The following is a 19,723-nucleotide window of genomic DNA, read 5'->3' as shown; positions in this document are numbered from 1 at the left end:
TGAGTTCGGTCGCCTCTCTCTCTCTGCTGGGGTTCTACCAGATCTCTCCCGGGGTGTCCTCCCTCTACTCTGTGGTGGCTAGCTCTATTTATGGAGGCCCTGGGCCTCTCCCAAAATAATGAGCGGGAAGGGCGCCAACAATTGGCCATTTCGAAGGGGAACATGTAGTACAAGTTATCCTGACCAAAGGTGGTCTTCGGCTGCCAAAGGCACTGGCGATGATGCCGTCTTGGGCTCCACGGTAACCTTCGTCCTCCCGTCCGGCTGGTCTTGGTCTCGTTGCACTAGAATGGTAACCTTTCCCTGATGCCTTGGCCTGTGCGTGCCCCCTTTGCACCAAAGGGGAAACAAGGACACTGCGCAGGCCGACGCCCGCCTGGCGCCCGCCTGGTCTCGATCGTCATGGCTTGCGTCACGGGTTCCTTGGGAAGTACCCTTGCCTTGATCTCTCCGCCTCCTCGCAAGCCTACCTGATGAGGCTGCCTCTGAGGAAGCTTCATGTCATCGATCCCGCGAGGCTTGGCCCCTCGCGAGGGTCTTTGAGCTTGAGCTGATGAAGAGGGTCGCGCTAGGCCCCCGCTTGAGCCACGGCGCAGGCCACAGGCAGGCAAGTTTGGGGACCGCCGTTCCTAGAATGCCGACAGCGTGGACCGGGCATTTTCAGCTTATGGTAGCCCTAAGGTGGCACCACGTTGAATCGAGCGAACACGGTTCGCCCGAGCAGTGCTTGATAGTCACTGCGGAAAGGGGCGATTTCGAAGATTAACTCTTCGGTACGGTAATTTTTTGGTGATCAGAAGATTACCTCAAGGGAAATGGAGCCTGTACAACTGATCGCCATACCTGGTATGATGCCTCTAAAAGTGGCCTTAGTGGCCTTGATCGCTGACTGATCGATGCCCATCTTGCGCACTGTATCCTGGTAAAGCAGATTTAAACTGCTACCTCCGTCCATAAGGACTCGAGTGAGGTGGAACCCGTCTACTATTGGGTCGAGCATTAGTGTGGATGGATTGCCCTGATTGGCGTTAACCGGATGATCAGTGCGGTTGAAGGTGACTGGCACTAGCTTATATTGTGGGACGGTTAGTTCCGTTGAGCCGCCATCCTTAAAGGTGTATCTGGTCCAAGTGGGTCGTTTGGGTGGTATTTACCACATTCACCGATTGAGTATGGGGGAATTTCTTTTGCCCTCCTGTCTTCGGAAATCTGGGCTCTTCGTCGCTATCGTCGCTTTGAGACCCCTCTTCGTGTTTGGCGTATACCTTGTCGTCTTGTTTGAAGACCCAGCATTCTCTGTTGGTATGGGTGGTTGGCATTTCTGGTGTGCCATGAATTTGGCATTGACGAGCGAATATGCGGTCCAGACTGGATGGACCCGGATTTGTATTTTTGGGCGGCTCCTTCCGCTGACCGGACATTGAGACCCTGAACCCGGCATTAGCTGCCGTATTATTGGTTTTATCACCATGTTTGTGGCACTTGTCTTTGTTGCATCGTGGTTTGCCGTTGGCATCTTTGTTATCCGGAGTGCCCGGATTCCTGGATGTGTTGTTGCTGCGAGCCAGCCAGCTATCCTTGCCAGCGCAAAAGCGGGTCATGAGTGTCGTGAGGGCTTCCATAGACTTCGGCTTCTCCTGGCTGAGGTGCCGGGCGAGCCACTCATCACAGATGTTATGCTTAAATGCCACTAAGGCCTCTGCATCCGGATAGTCGACAATTTGGTTTTTCTTAGTTAGGAACCGTGTCCAGAATTGCCTGGCCGATTCCCCTAGGTGCTGAGTTATGTGGCTCAAGTCATCAGCATCCGGTGGTCGCACATAATTGCCCTGGAAGTTGTCAAGGAATGCGTCTTCCAAATCCTCCCAACTACCGACGGAGTTTGCTGCCAAGCTATTCAGCTAATGCCGAGCTGGTCCTTTGAGTTTTAGTGGGAGGTACTTGATGGCGTGTAGATCATCACCGCGAGCCATGTGGATGTGAAGGAGGAAATCCTCAATCCATACGGCGGGATCTATTGTACCATCATATGATTCGATATTTATGGGTTTGAAACCCTCCAGGAATTTGTGATCCATAACTTCATCAGTGAAGCATAGGGGGTGTGCGGCGCCTCTGTGCCGGGCTATATCCCGACGCAGTTCATATGAATCTTGTCTGTTGTATTCGGCCCGGCCGGATTTGCTTTTGGCGTATCCGGCACGACGATCATCATCCCGTGTTGGCACGTGTGCCCGTGACCCGTATATTGACCTTGGAAGTTTTGCCTTACTATCCAATACGTCTCGCAGGTCCCGTGTGTTGCCCCGAGCCTTGGTATTTTTGATTGAGTGGTGGCAGGGTGCAGGCTGAACTTTTGGATGAAACGCCTCTTTGGCTCGGCCACGTAGTGGCCGGTCAGCCGCATCGTACACTGGTGCATGGGGTTTCAATGCTTCCTCCTCGAGGTGAATTAGCAACCTGCATTTTTGGTAACTCTTGGAGGGGCGCTCGAGTTCGTATTCCTCGGTCGCAAGGACTTCGGTCCATATGTATACTAGCAAGTCTTGATCAGCTTGAAGCTGTTGTTGCTTTTTCTTCAGGCTATTTGTTGTGGCCATAACCCGGCGCCTGAAGCGCTCTTGGTCGACGGGGTCCTCAGGCACGATAAATTCTTCATCGCCGAGGCTCGCCTCGTCTTTGGAGAGAGGCATGTAATTATCCTCCTCTGGTTCTCCATCTGCTGCCTGCTCTGGAGGGCTGCCTTGTTAATCCTCCGGCTCTACGTCGTGCTGGAGGGGATTGTCTTCGGCGCTATCCGGAGTGTTATTATCTCCTGTGCCGGTATCACTACTTTTGTTGTGGCGGGACTTAGAGCAGCGTCGGTGACGTTGGCGCTTGGGTTGCTTCTTGGAGGGGTCATCCTCCGCTGTCTCGTCGCCATGCCTTCTTTAGGGGTGTCCACCATATATATGTCGGATGATGATGTAGCGGTCCAGCGCCCTGTGGTTGGTGGTTCCTGCTCGTATCCTGCATCGTCGTCCATACCGTCGATGTCTTCGGAGTCGAAGTCAAGCATGTCGGTTAAATCGTCGACAGTGGCTACTAAGTGGGTGGTGGGTGGGCAGCGAATTTCTTCGTCGTCCACATCCCATTCTATCCGGACATAGTTCGGCCAAGGTTCTCCTGACAGGGAGAGGGACCTTAATGAATTCAGCATATCACCGAAGGGCGAGTGTTGAAAGATATCCGCGGAGGTGAACTCCATGATCGGCGCCCAGTCAGATTCGACAGGCACGTATGTAAGCGGCTCGGAGTCCGTGGCCGCAGGTGAATCCAGTGGTTCGGCGACACGGCTCTCGTAAGGGGTGAAGTCAGTATCCGGCTCCATCGCCACTGAGAGTGCGGTCTCCATGGCGGGGTCTATCCCTCTGCTCTCGGATGGCGCGATTTGCTCCAGATTGACGGCCGGAGTAGTTGCAGATGCGATCACCCGAACACTGTCCGACGGTAGAGTTATGTCGTGCTCGTCGTGACTGTGCGGCGCACCTGACACGGGCTCGAATCCGTCAAAGATCAAGTCTCCGTGGACGTCGGCAGTGTAGTTTAAGTTTCCGAATCTGACCAGATGGCCAGGGTCATAGCTCTCGATCTGCTCCAGATGGCCAAGCAAATTAGCCCACAGTGCGAAGCCACCGAATACAAAGATCTGTCCGAGGAGGAAAACCTCACCCTCGACCGCATTGCTACCGATGATTGAAGGAGCCATCAAGCCTTATGGTGAAGACACGGTTGAACTCTTAATGAAAGCACCAATGTCAGTGTCAAAACCAGCAGATCTCGGGTAGGGGGTCCCGAACTATGCATCTAAGGCGGATGGTAACAGGAAGCAGGGGACACGATGTTTACCCAGGTCCGGGCCCTCTTGATGGAGGTAATACCATACGTTCTGGTTGATTGTTCTTGATGATATGAGTATTACAAGAGTTGATCTACCACGAGATCGTAGAGGCTAAACCCTAGAAGCTAGCCTATGGTATGATTGTATATTGTCCTATGGACTAAACCCTCCGGTTTATATAGACACCGGAGGGGGCTAGGGTTACACAGAGTCGGTTACAAGGGAGAAGAACTTCATATCCGTATTGCCTATAGCTTGCCTTCCACACCAAGGAGAGTCCATTCCGGACACGGGACGAAGTCTTCAATCTTGTATCTTCATAGTCCAATAGTCCGGCCAAAGGATATAGTCCGGCTGTCCGGAGACCCCCTAAGCCAGGACTCCCTTAGTGGCGTTACGAGACGCCTCCATCATTGACGAACACCGTGCCCTTATGGGTGCGGCGATTGAGAAGATTCAATCAACTGAGAATGGACTGAACGAAGCTTGTATCAGCCTTATAAGAGGCTTTGAGGTATGTTTTATAAGCTGTCAAAGAGTGTCATAGTATAGATAGTCGCCCCTGATACACTGTTCGGTGAAAGAAAAACCGGGCAGGGGATCGAATTGATGATCATAGGAAGACTCATTGAATGACACTGATTTCTCTTATGTTTCAAGAAGATACCTATAGCGGCTGCTGCTGCCCGTACTGCGGAGATCTCCGGACTGAATCAAAGTCTGGAGCGGGCCATAGAAGCAATTGGCCAATTGAAATTGCAATTGAGGGATAAACAAGGTATGCACAAGCGTTGTGCGCATTTATTGTGAAATAAATGTTCAGTATGAAAATAAGCCGCATATTTTGTGCTAGGGGTTATGACCAAAGTCGAGGCCCTCGAAAGGGCCGTTGCCGAGGCCGAGGAAAAGGCGACCACGGAGCGGACTCTTCGTGAGAAACACGAGGCCAGAGTTATTAAAGTTGAGCAGGAGCTGCAAGAGGCCATAAGTAAATGTGAGACCTTGGAGTAGAGTTTAACAGAGAAAGAGTCCGAACTCACCAAGGCGCGTCAAGCCACGAGCGATGCCTGGGGGGAAACCCAAAGCACCCTGCAGGGGATCCAAGAGGCGAGGAAGATCGCGGCGGGTAAGGCTTTTCCCATGTACAACAAGTATTTGAAGGGGAAAACTATGTTTCTGATTGTGAATCCGGATTTCTCAGGTGTGTTTGCCGAGCTACCTCACAGCATATCAGATGCCGCCCAATTCTATCGAGCCGAAGAGAGGAACACCGACGATAAGCTCTTTTGGTCGCAGTATTTGGCGCCGAATTATCCTGTGCCTTTTGCCGATCAACTAAAATAGCTGATCGAACTGCATAAGGTGGCGGAACTAGCCATGAAAGATATGGTTATCCGGCTATGGCCTGCCGAGCCGATTCCGAGCAGCTACTTCGGGCTCGTGAGGCGGCTTGTAAGCGCTTGCCCTCGACTTGATGTCATCAAGCGGTCGGTCTATATAGAAGGAGCGTGAATGGCCTTCGCCCTCGCAAAAGTGCACTGGGGGAAGATGGATGCCGAAAAGCTAGTGACCGAGGGACCGCCGAAGGGGAAGGAACAACGCAAGCCCGAATTATATTATAACAGTGTCCTGAAAGGATCCTACCTTGCAGTGGAGCTATGCACGAAGGACATTATATTTCCATGAATGTCGGTCATGTTGTCCTTTGTAATGTTTTGAACAAGGTTGTTTTATATGTCGCCTGTCATGTAATAGTTTACCCTCCTATGCAGCCGTTTTTATGTTAAATCTGAGAGTTGGCCAGTCGTCGGCTTCTGCCCCCACGTAAGAAGTACGGGGGTGTTCGGGGTAAACCTGAGCACTCTTTATCCCAGTTTTGGGTCCTCCGAAGGAGGTGCTCAGCACAACGAACTAGGCAATCGGACTATAGGGCTTTATCACTCTCACTTAGCCATATGAGCTTTAGTATGGTCGGCATAGCCCCTTGTGTTCAGAAGACCGTACTAGGGGCTCTATGAGCACCTGATCGGAGAAAAAAACTGATCCATCGCACGCTGCATTGGTTATGGCATTATGTGGGAGAAACCCTTAAAGATTTTGTGACCGCTCGAATAGCTGACCAGCTCTTGCCGTATCATGACAGACAGTTTTTGGCTTTCTCTACTGAGGTGCTCATCCGGAAGAACCGGGACACAATCGCAGTAGTTCTCCAAGTGCTACCTTAGCCGATATAGCGGAATGTAAGGTACCAAAACATGGGAGCCGGGCAAACCCAACTATTGACCCAAGACATGATTCGGAGCTGATGCATATAATGTTATAGGTTCGGGGTGCCAAACTTCCATGAAGGTGTTCGGACTTTTATTGCCGTGGTACAGGAAAAACGAAGCCCCTAGCATATTTAAGGCATATCACTGTGTACGGATGCCTCTTGACAAAATGATTTTGATAAGAAATAATAAGTAGGTAAATGTCATATAAATCCATATGTTGTATTTGAATAATACGTCTATGCGTATGGGTGCAAGTAATGTGATAAAAAAAGGAGTTGTGATAGCGGAACCTGTTGTGACCAGGGGGAAGAGGTTGAGTGCGGATCCGCAATATGTCCAGACGTTCACTGCGGGGAATGTCTAAGGATTCCCTAACGCGTCTAAGCTGCCTCCATGTAGTCCGTCCAGGTCGGTGCAAAGGGGAACCCGCGAAATAAATATAAGAAGTGTTTACATGCCGGAGGGTGGTTGAACCGCTGAGTTCGGCCTGTCATGGCCTTCGCCGAAGTGTTTAGTTGAGCTTGGGATGAGCTGGGGTATCCTTCCACAAAATAGTTCAGAGCCCCTTGACGGTGTCTGGGAGCCTAGACGTCGACTCGAGGTTCGGCTGCCAGATGTTGTTCGTTGTTTCTGCTGCTAAGGCAGTAGTGTATTTGTTGGTGCCGGAGGAAGGTTCGGCCTTGCCATGAACCATGATGATGCCGCGTGGACCAGGCATCTTGAGCTTAGGGTAGGCATAATGTGGCACCGCGTTGAATCGAGCCAACGCGGTTCGCCCGAGCAGTGCTTGATAATCGCTGGTATGATGCCTCTAAAAGTGGCTTTAGTGGGTTTGGTCGCCGAACGATCTATCCCCATCTTGCGCACTGTGTCCTGGTAAAGCAGATTTAAACTACTACCTCTGTCCATAAGGACTCGAGTGAGGTGGAACCCGTCTACTATTGGGTCGAGGATTAGTGCGGCTGTATTGCCCTGATTGGCGTTAACTGGATGATCCATGGCAATTTGGGTGGTATTTACCACATTCATCGATTGAGTATGGGTGTGAGGGAGTCCTAGATTAGGGGGTATCCGGACAGCCGGATTATATCCTTTGGCTGGACTTTTGCACTATGAAGATACAACATTGAAGACTTCGTCCGGTGTCCGGATGGGACTCTCCTTGGTGTGGAAGGCAAGCTTGGCAATATGGATATGTAGATCTCCTTCCTTGTAACCGACTCCGTGTAACCCTAGCCCCTCCGGTGTCTATATAAACCGGAGGGTTTTAGTCCATAGGACAACATACAACCATACCATAGGCTAGCTTCTTGGGTTTAGCCTCTCTGATCTCATGGTAGATCAACTCTTGTACTACTCATATTATCAAGAATAATCAAGCAGGACGTAGGGTTTTACCTCCATCAAGAGGGCGCGAAACTGGGTAAAACATCGTGTCCCCTGCCTCCTGTTACCATCCGCCTTAGACGCACAGTTCGGGACCCCCTGCCCGAGATCCGCCGGTTTTGACACCGACAGGGGGAGATTTCTTTTGCCCTCCTATGTTTGGTGATATGGGCTCCACGTTGCTATCGTCGCTTTGAGACCCCTCTTCATCTTTGGCGCCTGCCCTGCCGGCTTGTTTGAAGACCCAGCATTCTCTGTTGGTATGGGTGGATGGCGTTTCTGGGGTGCCATGAATTTGGCATTGGCGATCGAGTATACGGTCCAGACTGGATGGACCTGGAATTTTATTTTTGGGTGGCCCTTTCCGCTAACCAGACTTTGAGCCCCTGAACCCGGCATTAACTGCCATATTTTCGGTGTTTTTACCGTATTTGCGGCGCTTGTATTTGTTGCATCGTGGTTTGCCGTTGCTATCCCTGGTTTCTGATATGCCAGGTTTGCTTGCTGTATCGGTACTACGAGCCAACCAGCTATCTTCGCCCGCACAAAAGCGGGTCATAAGTGTTGTAAGGGCTGCCATGGATTTTGGCTTCTCTTGGCCGAGGTGCCGGGCGAGCCATTCGTCACGGATATTATGCTTAAATGCCGCTAAGGCCTCTGCATCCGGACAGTCGGCAATTTGGTTATTCTTGGTTTGGAACCGGGTCCAGAATTTCCTGGCCGATTCCCCTGGCTGTTGAGTTATGTGACTTAAATCGTCAGCGTTCGGCGGTCGCACATAAGTGCCCTTGAAATTGTCCAGGAATACCTCTACTAGGTTCTCCCGACTTCTGATGGAGTTTGCCGGCAAGCTATTGAGCCAATGCCGAGCCGGCCCTTTGAGTTTTAGCGGGAGATACTTGATGGCATGTAGGTCCTCCCCGCGGGAGATGTGAATGTGGAGGAAGAAGTCTTCTATCCATACTGCGGGGTCTGTAGTACAATCGTATGATTCAATGTTTATGGGTTTAAACCCTTCTGGGAATTCATGATCCATTACCTCATCAGTGAAGCGCGGTTCGTACGAGTCTTGTCTGCCGTGTTCGGCTCGGCTGGATTTGCTTTTTGTGTATCCGGCGTGACAATCATCGTCGCGTGTTGGTGCGCCCCCCCGTGATCCATAGATCGATCTTGCATGTTTTGCCTTGGTTTCCAATACATCTTGCAGGTCCTGCATGTTTCCCCAGGCCTTGGTATTTATATTTGGTGGGGGCGGAGGGCGGGCTGGACTTCGGGCTGAAATGCCTCTCTGTCTCGGCCACGAGGTGGCCGGTCAGCAGCATCGTACACTGGTGATGTGGGTTTCAATGCTTCCTCCTTGAGGTGAGGTAGCAACCTACGCTTTGGATAACTCTTGGTTGGGTGCTCGAGTTCGTATTCCTCGGCTGCAAGGACATTGGTCCATCTTTCTGCTAGCAAGTCTTGATCAGCTCGAAGCTGTTGTTGCTTTTTCTTCAGGCTATTTGTTGTGGCTATAAGCCGGCGCTTGAAGCGCTCTTGCTCGACGGGATCCTCAGGCACGATAAATTCTTCATCGCCGAGGCTCACCGCGTCTTCGGAGAGAGGCATGTAATTGTCCTCCTCCGATTCTACATCTATTGCCCGCTCTGGAGAGCTAGCTTGTTCATCCTCATGCTCTAAATCATGCTAGAGGGGATTGTTGTTGTCTTCGAAAAGATCCGGAGTGTTATTGTCTCTTGTGTCGGTATCACTACTTTGGCTATGGCGGGACTTAGAATGGCGCCGCTGACGCCGGCGCTTGGGTTGCTTCTTGGAGGGGTCATCCTCCGCTGTCTCGTCGCCATTGCCTTCTTTGGGGTGTCCACCATGTATATATCATATGATGAGGTGGCAGTCCAGCGCCCTGTGGGCGGTGGTTCCTGTTCATCTCCTGCATCGTCGTCCCTACCGTCGATGTCTTCGGAGTCGAAGTCGAGCGTGTCGGTTAAATCGTCGATAGTGGCTACTAAGTGGGTAGTGGGTGGGGAGAGAATTTCTTCGTCACCCGCATCTCATTCTAGCCGGACATAGTTCGGCCAAGGTTCTCCTGACAAGGAGAGAGACCTTAATGAATTTAGCACGTCACCGAAAGGTGAGTGCTGAAAGATATCCACGGAGGTGACCATGATCGGCGCCCAATCGGATTCGATAGGCACAGATGTAGGCTGTTCGGAGTCCGTGGCCGGAGATGAATCCAATGGTTCGGCAACACGGCTCTCGCAAGGGGTGAAGTCAGTATTCGGCTCTATCGCCACTGAGAGTGCGGCCTCCATGGCGGGATCTGTCCACCCGTCCCCGGATGGCGCACTTTGCTCTGGATTAAGGGCCGGAGTAGTTGCAGATGCGATCTCCCGAACACTGTCCGACGGCAGAGTTACGTCATGCTCGTCGTGATTGTGCGGCACACCTGACATGGGCTCGAATCCGTCGAAGATCAAGTCTCTGTGGATGTCGGTAGTGTAGTTTAAGTTTCCGAACCTGGCCTGATGGCCAGGGGCGTAGCTCTCGATCTGCTCCAGATAGCCAAGCGAGTTGGCCCGCAGTGCGAAGCCGCCGAATACGAAGATCTGTCCAGGGAGGAAAACCTCATCCTGGACCGCATTGTTACCGATGATCGAAGGAGCCATCAAGCCTTATGGTGACGACACAGTGGAACTCTCAATGAAAGCACCAATGTCGGTGTCAAAACCGGCAGATCTCGGGTAGGGGGTCCCGAACTGAGTGTCTAAGGCGGATGGTAACAGGAGGCAGGGGACACGATGTTTATCCAGGTTCGGGCCCTCTTGATGGAGGTAATACCCTATGTCCTGCTTGATTGATATTGATGATATGAGTATTACAAGAGTTGATCTACCACGAGATCGTAGAGGCTAAACCGTAGAAGCTAGCCTATGGTATGATTGTTGTTGTCCTACAAACTAAACCCTCTGGTTTATATAGACACTGGAGGGGGCTAGGGTTACACAGAGTCGGTTACAAGGGAGGAGATCTACATATCCGTATTGCCAAGCTTGCCTTCCACGCCAAGGAAAGTCCCATCCGGACACGGGATGAAGTCTTCAATCTTGTATCTTCATAGTCCATTAGTCCGGCCAAAGGATATAGTCCGGCTATCCGGAGACCCCCTAATCCAGGACTCCCTCAGAGACACTATGGTCTTATGGAAAATCTTCGCAGCTACATGGATGGAGGAAAGGAATGGGTTCTCGATAGTGGATGTACCGATCACATGACCGGAGACAAGGATATGTTTCGTGAGCTTGCTGAAAACGACGGCCCTCGAAAGTATGTCACTTTTGGTGATAAATCAAAGGGTAAGGTGGTTGGCCTTGGTAAGGTGGCCATCTCACATGATAGCTCCATACAAAATGTCATACTCGTTGAATCTCTTGGCTATAATTTACTTTCTGTATCTAGACTTGCAGACTTTGGTTTCAATGTCCTATTTACTAAAGTAGATTGCCAAGTGTTTCGTAGAGATAATCATAAAATGGTATTTACCAGTATACGTAAAGGTGATCTGTACATTGTTGATTTCAGAAAAAAGGCTCAAGCTAGAACTTGCTTAATTGCCAAATCTTCTAAAGGTTGGTTGTGGCATAGAAGGTTAGGTCATGTGGGCATGCGAAATCTTGATAAGCTAATTAAAGGTGATCGAATCCTTGGAATAAAAGATGTTCTATTTGACAAGGATAGACTGTGCAATGCTTGTCAAGCAGGAAAACGGGTTGGACGAAGCCACCCCATGAAGAACATCATGACCACGAGAAGACCGCTCAAGCTACTTCATATGGATCTCTTTGGTCCCAATGCCTATAAAAGCCATGGTGGAAACTCATTTGGTCTAGTCATAGTCGAAGATTTTTCAAGATTTACGTGGGTGTTCTTTATTGATGATAAATCATAGGTCCAAAAGATCTTCAAGAACTTCGCTAGGAAGGCCCAAAATCAATTTGAAGTGAAGATCAAGAAGGTTCGCAGCGACAACGGAATGGAGTTCAAGAACGCAAATGTGGATACCTTTCTTGATGAAGAAGGGATTTCACATGGGTTCTCGGCTACGTACACGCCTCAACAAAATGGAGTTGTTGAGAGGAAGAACCGGACTCTTATTGAGATGGCGAGGATGATGCTTGATGAGTACAAGACGCCAAAACAATTTTGGGCGGAAGCGGTTGAGATAGCTTGTCATGCAACAAATCGCTTGTATCTTCACAAGCTAGTCCGCAAGTGCATACGAGCTTCTCACCGATAACAAACCCCAAGTTGGATACTTTCGGGTATTCGGCTCAAAGTGTTATATTCTTGATAAGCATCATCATTCTAAATTTTCTTCTAAATCTCATGAAGGTTTCCTACTTGGTTATGGCTCAAACTCTCACACTTATCGTGTCTACAACAATTTCACCCGAAAGGTTGAAGAGACCGTAGATATGAAGTTTGATGAATCTAACGGCTCGCAAGTACATCAATTACCAATTAATGTAGGAGACGGTAAGTGTGAGAGTTGCCGCCCCGGCCCACGGCGCCTCGCGCCGCAACCCCGCCATCGCCCCGCGTCGCGGCGGTTGCCGCCCCGGCCACCTGGTCCGCCCGCCGTGCGCGCCGATTGCCGCCTGCTCGGCCATCCTCTCGCGCCGGCTTCCGCGCCCGGCTGCGTCAAGTGCGGCATCCGCCTGCGCCAGTCGGCGTCCGCCTCCGCCAGTTGGCCCCGTATCAGCCCGGCCTCCCCCTCGCCATGCTCTAAGCGCGCCAGCTCGCGGACTGCCCCTGCCATCGGTTCGCAGCCGTTGCAGGCCTCCGCACGCCCGCGCCGGTTCGCTGCGGCAGCCAGCCCCGTGCGTCTGTGCCGGCTTTGTCCCGCGGCCAGCTCCGCGCCCGTCGGCTGTCTCGCAGCAGCCGGCTACGCCTCGGCCACCTCACTGCCGACTGCTTGGGCGAGGACAGACGAAAAAAAGAAAAGAAGGGTCCGGCTCCCCACGTAAGGTCGGACAGAAAGAGAAGAGAAGAAAAGGCCGACTGCCCGCTAGTCGGCTGAAGAAAAGTCTTCGGGCCGGCTGAGAATAAAAGAGAGAAAAGAAGTCAGCTCGGACAAAGAGAAAGCGAAGAAAAGAAATTAGTCAACATGCCGGCTGTCAAAAAAAAGTGACCGGGTGAGAGGGCCGGCTGTCTGAGAGGCCGGCTGGGACAAAAAAAATGTGTGTGTGTGTGTGTGCATCCGGCTGCCGAGATCCGGCAGAACAAAATGTTGGATGCCCATGACCGACTAGCAAGAAAAAATGTGTGTGTGCGTCCGACCGCTGGCTGCCGGTCGGGCTGCAAAGAGCCCGACTGATGTGTCGGGGTCCGCCCATCCGGCCGGATGAAGAAGAAGACGAATTAGTTGCCGGAAGATCCGGCTCGACTGCTCAGCAGTCGACCCGAATCTTGGGGGCTACACCCAGCGGGTGCGCTGACGCACCCCCGCGAAGAAGAAGACGAAGTAGTCGTCGGGAGACCTGGCCCGACTGCTCAAAAGTCAGCCCGAATCTCGGGGGCTACACCCAGCGGTTGCGCTGACGCGCCCCTGCGAAGAAGAAGACAAAGTAGTTGCCGGGAGATCCTTCCTGACTGCTCAGCAGTTGGCCCGTATCTCGGGGGCTACACCCAGTGGGTGCGCTGGCGCGCCCCCACGGAATATTGCAAACAAAAGAAGAGTTTTGTCAGGTTGCCAGCAGCCAGCAGAAGAGAAAAAGAAGAAAAAGGGCGCTGTAAGATGCCTCGCCGCCTGGCCGACCGAGCTTGTCGGACCGGGACCCCCCTTCGAGCACTCAGAGGCTCAAGGGCTACACCCAGCGGGTACACCGGCGTACTCCGCGAGCGCCGAGCCGTGCCGGCTGTCTGCGACAACGACCGCGACTACACGAAAATCAATGTGAGCTCCTCACCCGCATATTTTTTGCACCACGCAAGCACCGATAACCCCGAGAGAAGCTCGGGGGCTGTCTCCGCATTTTATTATAGTAGCATCACTATTTGGCCCGACGCCAGCCAGAGTTGGCCCGGGGGCTGGCCGCTTGGCCGGAGACGTTAGATCCCGCAGATGGCTTAGTACCTTGCACGGTACCAAAGGCCCACTCTTAGTCACAGACCGCACATCGGCTGTCCGACTAGCAAGAGTGAACGCTGGAGGCCACCCACACGAAAAACGTCTGGGAAGGAAAACGGTTCGGGCGACCCGGTCGTTTTCTTTACAAGTACCTGCTCGGTCAAATTTGCTCCCAGACTTTGAGTACTGTACACTCCACTTCGCATCCCACTCTCAGCCACAGACCGCAGAGCGGCTGTCCAGCGAGCGAGAGCACAAGCCAAAAAGCGGAGGGAGCATGAAAAATATTGAAGGGGCCTCGGACGAAACCGAGTCGACACCCTCCGCATAAAACTTGCAATGCTAAAAGCAAACATTTGATATATCTGCGTGGACTAACTTTGTCTTTTTCATGATCATTTCCATGAACACTCGCCAAAAAACCTGCGCCCAACTTTGCCAAGTTACCAGGAGGCTTGGGGGCTACTGATGGAGTAATTGACCATGGGTACCCCGAAGACGACAAGACAATATTTCAAGACATCGGGGCTAGCAAAGCCCCTCAGTCCGACTGCCCGGCTGCTCCTGTCGGCTCCCCAGCTGGCTGCCGACTGCGCCAACCAGCCGGCTGCCGACTGCAGCTCGACCCGACACTGACAAGACCCCGACTAGACGGCCATACCGCGGACAAGACAACCGTACCGTGACGCCATCATGTATAGTGTCACTTGTCCCCTGGCACTATTTATGAAGTGACCTAGGGGACAAGGTTGACATGCACCATGCCTTACCCATGCCCACTACCAAGCTTACATCCTAAGATACCCTCTCCTATATAAAGGAGAAGACACACATAGGCTCACACATATACATGCCCATGGACACACCCCTCAGCATGCATACATGTTCACTCACGGTGGAGCACTCTCATGCCCACTTGCTAGCTAGCTCATACACACATGAGACATATACAAGTCAGATGCCCATGGCACTGACCTCGGATACAACTCTAGGAGCACTTTGTACTGCCCGATGTACACCCCAGATATATACTCAGACATGCAGGAGTAGGGGTATTATCTCTCTGGAGAGCCCCGAACCTGGGTAAACTAGCGCGTGCTACTCGCATACCCGCTCCCGATCCTATCAGCAGCAGTCTTACCCTCACACTAAGACCTTGTGGCATCTGTCGACTCGCAAGCCCCCCGTGAGAATACCATGACACGAGACCATCCCATCGAACATATCTTCAATGATATCCAAGCTAGGAGAATCACTCACTCTAAAACTCATTTGGCTAATTTTTGTGAACATTGTTCATTCATATCTAGCATTGAACCTATGAAGGTTGAAGAAGCATTGGAAGATCCGGATTGGATAAATGCCATGCATGAAGAGCTACACAACTTCGAGAGAAACCAAGTGTGGACATTGGTCGAGAAGCCCGACAACAACCACAACATCATCAGTACCAAATTGGTGTTTCGCAACAAGCAAGATGAAGATGGACAAGTCGTTCGCAACAAAGCACATCTTGTCGCCCAAGGCTACACTCAAGTCGAAGGTATGGACTATGGTGAGACATATGCCCCCTTTGCTAGACTTGAGTCCATCCACATCTTACTTGCCTATGCTAATCACCATGATATCACCTTGTACCAAATGGACATTAAAAGTGCTTTTCTAAATGGTGAAATTGAGGAGGAAGTTTATGTTAAACAACCTCTCGGATTTGTTAATCCTAAGAAACCCAACCGTGTTTACAAACTTCACAAAGCTCTTTATGGTCTTAAACAAGCTCCTAGAGCATGGTATAAATGCTTGACCAAGTTCCTTATTGAAAAGGGCTTTGAGATTGGAAAGATTGATTCTACTCTTTTTACTAAAATGGTTAATGGTGAATTATTTGTGTGCCAAAATTATGTTGATAATATCATATTTGGTTTGACTAACCCCCATTTTAGTGAAAAGTTTGGGAAGCTAATGTCGAAGAAGTTTGAGATGTATGTGATGAGTGAACTCAAGTTCTTTCTTGGTTTGCAAATCAAGCAAACTAAGGAGGGTACCTTTGTTTCCCAAACAAAGTATACCAAGGACTTATTCAAGAAGTTCAACATTCAAGAATGCAAAGGTATGAATACACCTATGCCTACTAGTGGACATCTTGACTTGACTAAGGATGGCGAACCGGTTGACCAAAAGGTCCACCGCTCTATGACTGGTTCATTGTTATATCTATGTGCCTCCCATCCTGATATTATGCTAAGTGTGTGCATGTGTGCATGATATCAAGCGGCCCCTAAAGAATGTCATCTTAAGGCTGTGAAAAGGATAGTGAGATACTTAATTCACACACCAAATTTTGGCATTTGGTATCCTAAGTGGTCCTCTTTTGATCTTGTTGGCTACTCCGATTCGGACTATGTCGGTGACACGGTTGATAGAAAGTCCACTTCGGGTACTTGTCAATTTCTTGGTAGATCTCTTGTGTCTTGGTCCTCCAAGAAACAAAACTCGGTATCCTTATCCACCGCCAAAGTGGAATACATTGCTGCCGGTTCATGTTGTGCTCAATTACTTTGGATGACCCAAACTCTTAAAGATTATGGCATATATGTGAAACATGTTCCATTGCTTTGTGACAATGAAGGTGATATTAAGATTGCTCACAATCCTGTGCAACATTCTTGAACTAATCATATTGAATCTCATCATCATTTCATTCGAGATCATGTTGCTAAAGGGGACATTGATCTTAAGAATGTTCGTACCGATAAGCAATTGGCGGATATATTCACCAAACCGCTTGATGAGAAAGTATTTTGCTTTTTGAGAGGTGAATTGAACATCATTGATTCTTCAAACTTGGAGTAGAAACTCCATTTGGATACATGCAAGGCATGAGCCTTTGACTAATCCTTGATATTTCTCTTATGATGGTGATCATATGTCTTGGATATATATTTGCACCCTTGCATGCTATCTAACCCTTGTAGGTACTTGGATGAATCTAAATCTATGTGATTGCAAACCCCTTACATCTTGAGCAATCTCTACATCACCATGTCTCTACAACATGGTGGTTGAAGACAAGGAAGCATGAAGCCTTTCCACATATCCTTTGACAATTACTTTATATCAAATTTCATTTGGTATCAAATTCATGATTGTCATTTTGGATACACAAGTGCTCTTCCTTGCAAGACTAACCCATGTAGGTAGATGAACTCAAATTACAAGTGGTGCTCACAATTCTTGATGAGCTACATCAACCTTAAGCATCCCACACAAGTTCAACTACATGATCAAGATCGACACCACCACCCAAGGTATGTTATTCCATCTTAGAGAGGCTTTACCCCAAGTCATGGGTCAAAGCAGCTCAACAAGATGTGAATACATCAAAATGCTTAAACAAAAATGGTAACCCTATTTTGAGCATAAACGGTGAGTATGACATATGATCAAGTGCCTTCACTTGACTCCTAAGTCAATATACTCTAACATAGGTGACTTTGTCACCAACCAATTCTAGATTAAGTTCTCTAGTGTTTCCCTATGTTATTGCATTTGTCTCTTGCATGTTTGTCTCCCTTCTTTATTCAAAAAAACTTAATCTACATCTCTTTATTTCCTCTGTTATGTTCTGCATTCCCTGCATCTAGTTCATTGCAAATCTTTTAGTTAATTCCTTGCAAATCTTTGTGAGATCTTATTTATCTAATGAGATAAGATGACAATTGTTCTTTTCTCTGTGATGAATTCGGACACACCAGTTTGTCTATTCCGGTCAAACCGAACCATCTCGGTGCAACCGAAGAAAACAACTCGGTGTTACCGATTTCAATGCTGAGAAGGCACTTTGTCATTTGCGTCCTGCATAATTGATCCAGCTCCACTCGATGATTCTTGTCCTCTACCTGCATCACATCTTACATGTTGCTTTGTTATGTGACTCAAGGACCAAACCTATTTGACTCAAACTCCAGAAGGCGCTTCTTGGAAATTGATGTCAAAGGGGGAGAGAGAGATCACATCAAAGCTTAATCACATCATTGGGGGAGAGTGCTTAATCACATCAAAAAGGAGAGAGACCCCCTAGATGCTTGTTATTCAAGAGGAGAGAAGTTACATGTCTTTAAGAGGTGAAAGACATGTTAGTATATGTTATGATTGTTTTGTGTTGATTTTCTCGTTTTGCTCTGATTTTCTTTTCGCTATCTTCTCCCTTATCCAATACAATATTTAGGGGGAGAAAGGCAACTAAGGGAAGGAAATCTTCAAATTCATTGCATATCTTTCTGGGGACATGTCTATATCAAATAGAGTACCTAGTACTCACTCACTACATGTCATCCCAATCTTGGTACTCTTGTGGTTTATTGTTCTTGCTCTGTTTAGTAGATGTTTCTGTGTTATCTAACCTTGTTTACTCAGGTTCATCTCTTCCAAAGCTAGCTCAAGACCACAAGGTGAGTATATGCATCACACTCATGTGCATGATGATCTCTTGATGATGTACATATTGTTTGCAAGAGGGACTCGTGAACATGAAGGTATATTTCCTTATTCACACCATTTGCTCTGATACATATAGCCAAGATACATGTAACTCATTGCTTGCTCTGTCATGCCTATGCATTCACATGTTCTTATATTCCATATTTGCATGATTGCATACATGTAGGGGGATCCTATGCATGTTACATGTCTGTCCAAAGCTTTAATTGTTGTTCTTCATATCTTTATCTAAAAGCTTTCATGTATGTTGTCATCAATTACCAAAAAGGGGGGAAATAGAAAGCACAAGTGCTCCCTGGGTGATTTTGGTAATTAATGTCAACATATCTCTTGTTGGACTAATACTTTTACCTGTATATTTTAGATGAGTTCAACAGTGGAGTAGCATGGACAAGAGGATGTGGAACCCCCTTCAAGATGCTAAGGATAGAAGTTTGGCAAAAGCTCAAAAGCTCAGGACTCTACATTTTCATTTTAGTGATCCAAGATCACATTGAGTCCATAGGAAAAGCCAATACTACTAAAAGGGGATGAGGTGTTGCTTAATGGCTTGCTTGCTCAAAATGCTTAGTGATATGCTCCAAAAGCCCTCCACCACTTTCTCAGTTCCACATTTGTCCCAAACCAAAAGTCAAACTCGGCCCCACCAATTTGATCTATCCAGCACCACTGAGTTCACTTGACATAGCCACTGCCAGAAACCCTAATCAGTTCGGTCTGACCGATGGGATCTCGGTCTCACTGAGATGGGCTTGCAAACTCTCTATTGCATGTTGCAATAATTTTGGTCTCACCGAGATATGCAATCGGTCCCACCGAGTTTGCCTGACCAACTCTCTGTTTTGCTTATTACCAAAATTGGTCCCACTGAGTTTGTGTCATCAGTCAAACCGAGTTGAGGTTTTACCCTAACCCTAGCACATCGGTCCCACCGAGTTGATCATATTGGGCCCACCGAAAATCCTAACATTCACATTTTGAACTAAATCGGTCTGACCGAGTTTCATGATTCGGTGCCACCGAGTTTGGTAAAATGTGTGTAACGACTAGATTTTGTGTGGAGGCTATATATAACCTTCCACCCACTCTTCATTCATGAAGAAAGCCATCAGAACCTGCCTACACTTCTAGCATACATTTTCTGAGAGAGAACCACCTACTCATGTGTTGAGACCAAGATATTCCATTCCAACCACAACAATCTTGATCTCTAGCCTTCCCCAAGTTGCTTTCCACTCAAATCATCTTTCCACCAAATCCAAATCTGTGAGAGAGAGTTGAGTGTTGGGGAGACTATCATTTTAAGCACAAGAGCAAGGAGTTCATCATCAACACACCATCTATTACCTTTTGGAGAGTGGTGTCACGTAGATTGGTTAGGTGTCACTTGGGAGCCTTGGTCAAGATTGTGGAGTTAAACCAAGGAGTTTCTAAGGGCAAGGAGATCGCCTACTTCGTGAAGATCTACCCTAGTGAGGCAAGTCCTTCATGGGCGACGGCCATGGTGGGATAGACAAAGTTGCTTCTTCGTGGACCCTTCGTGGGTGGAGCCCTCCG

The sequence above is a fragment of the Triticum aestivum genome, chromosome 5A (genome assembly GCF_018294505.1).
Source record: "Triticum aestivum cultivar Chinese Spring chromosome 5A, IWGSC CS RefSeq v2.1, whole genome shotgun sequence".
In the NCBI taxonomy this organism is placed as follows: Eukaryota; Viridiplantae; Streptophyta; class Magnoliopsida; order Poales; family Poaceae; genus Triticum; species Triticum aestivum.
Note: the sequence above shows the minus strand (reverse complement) of the source record.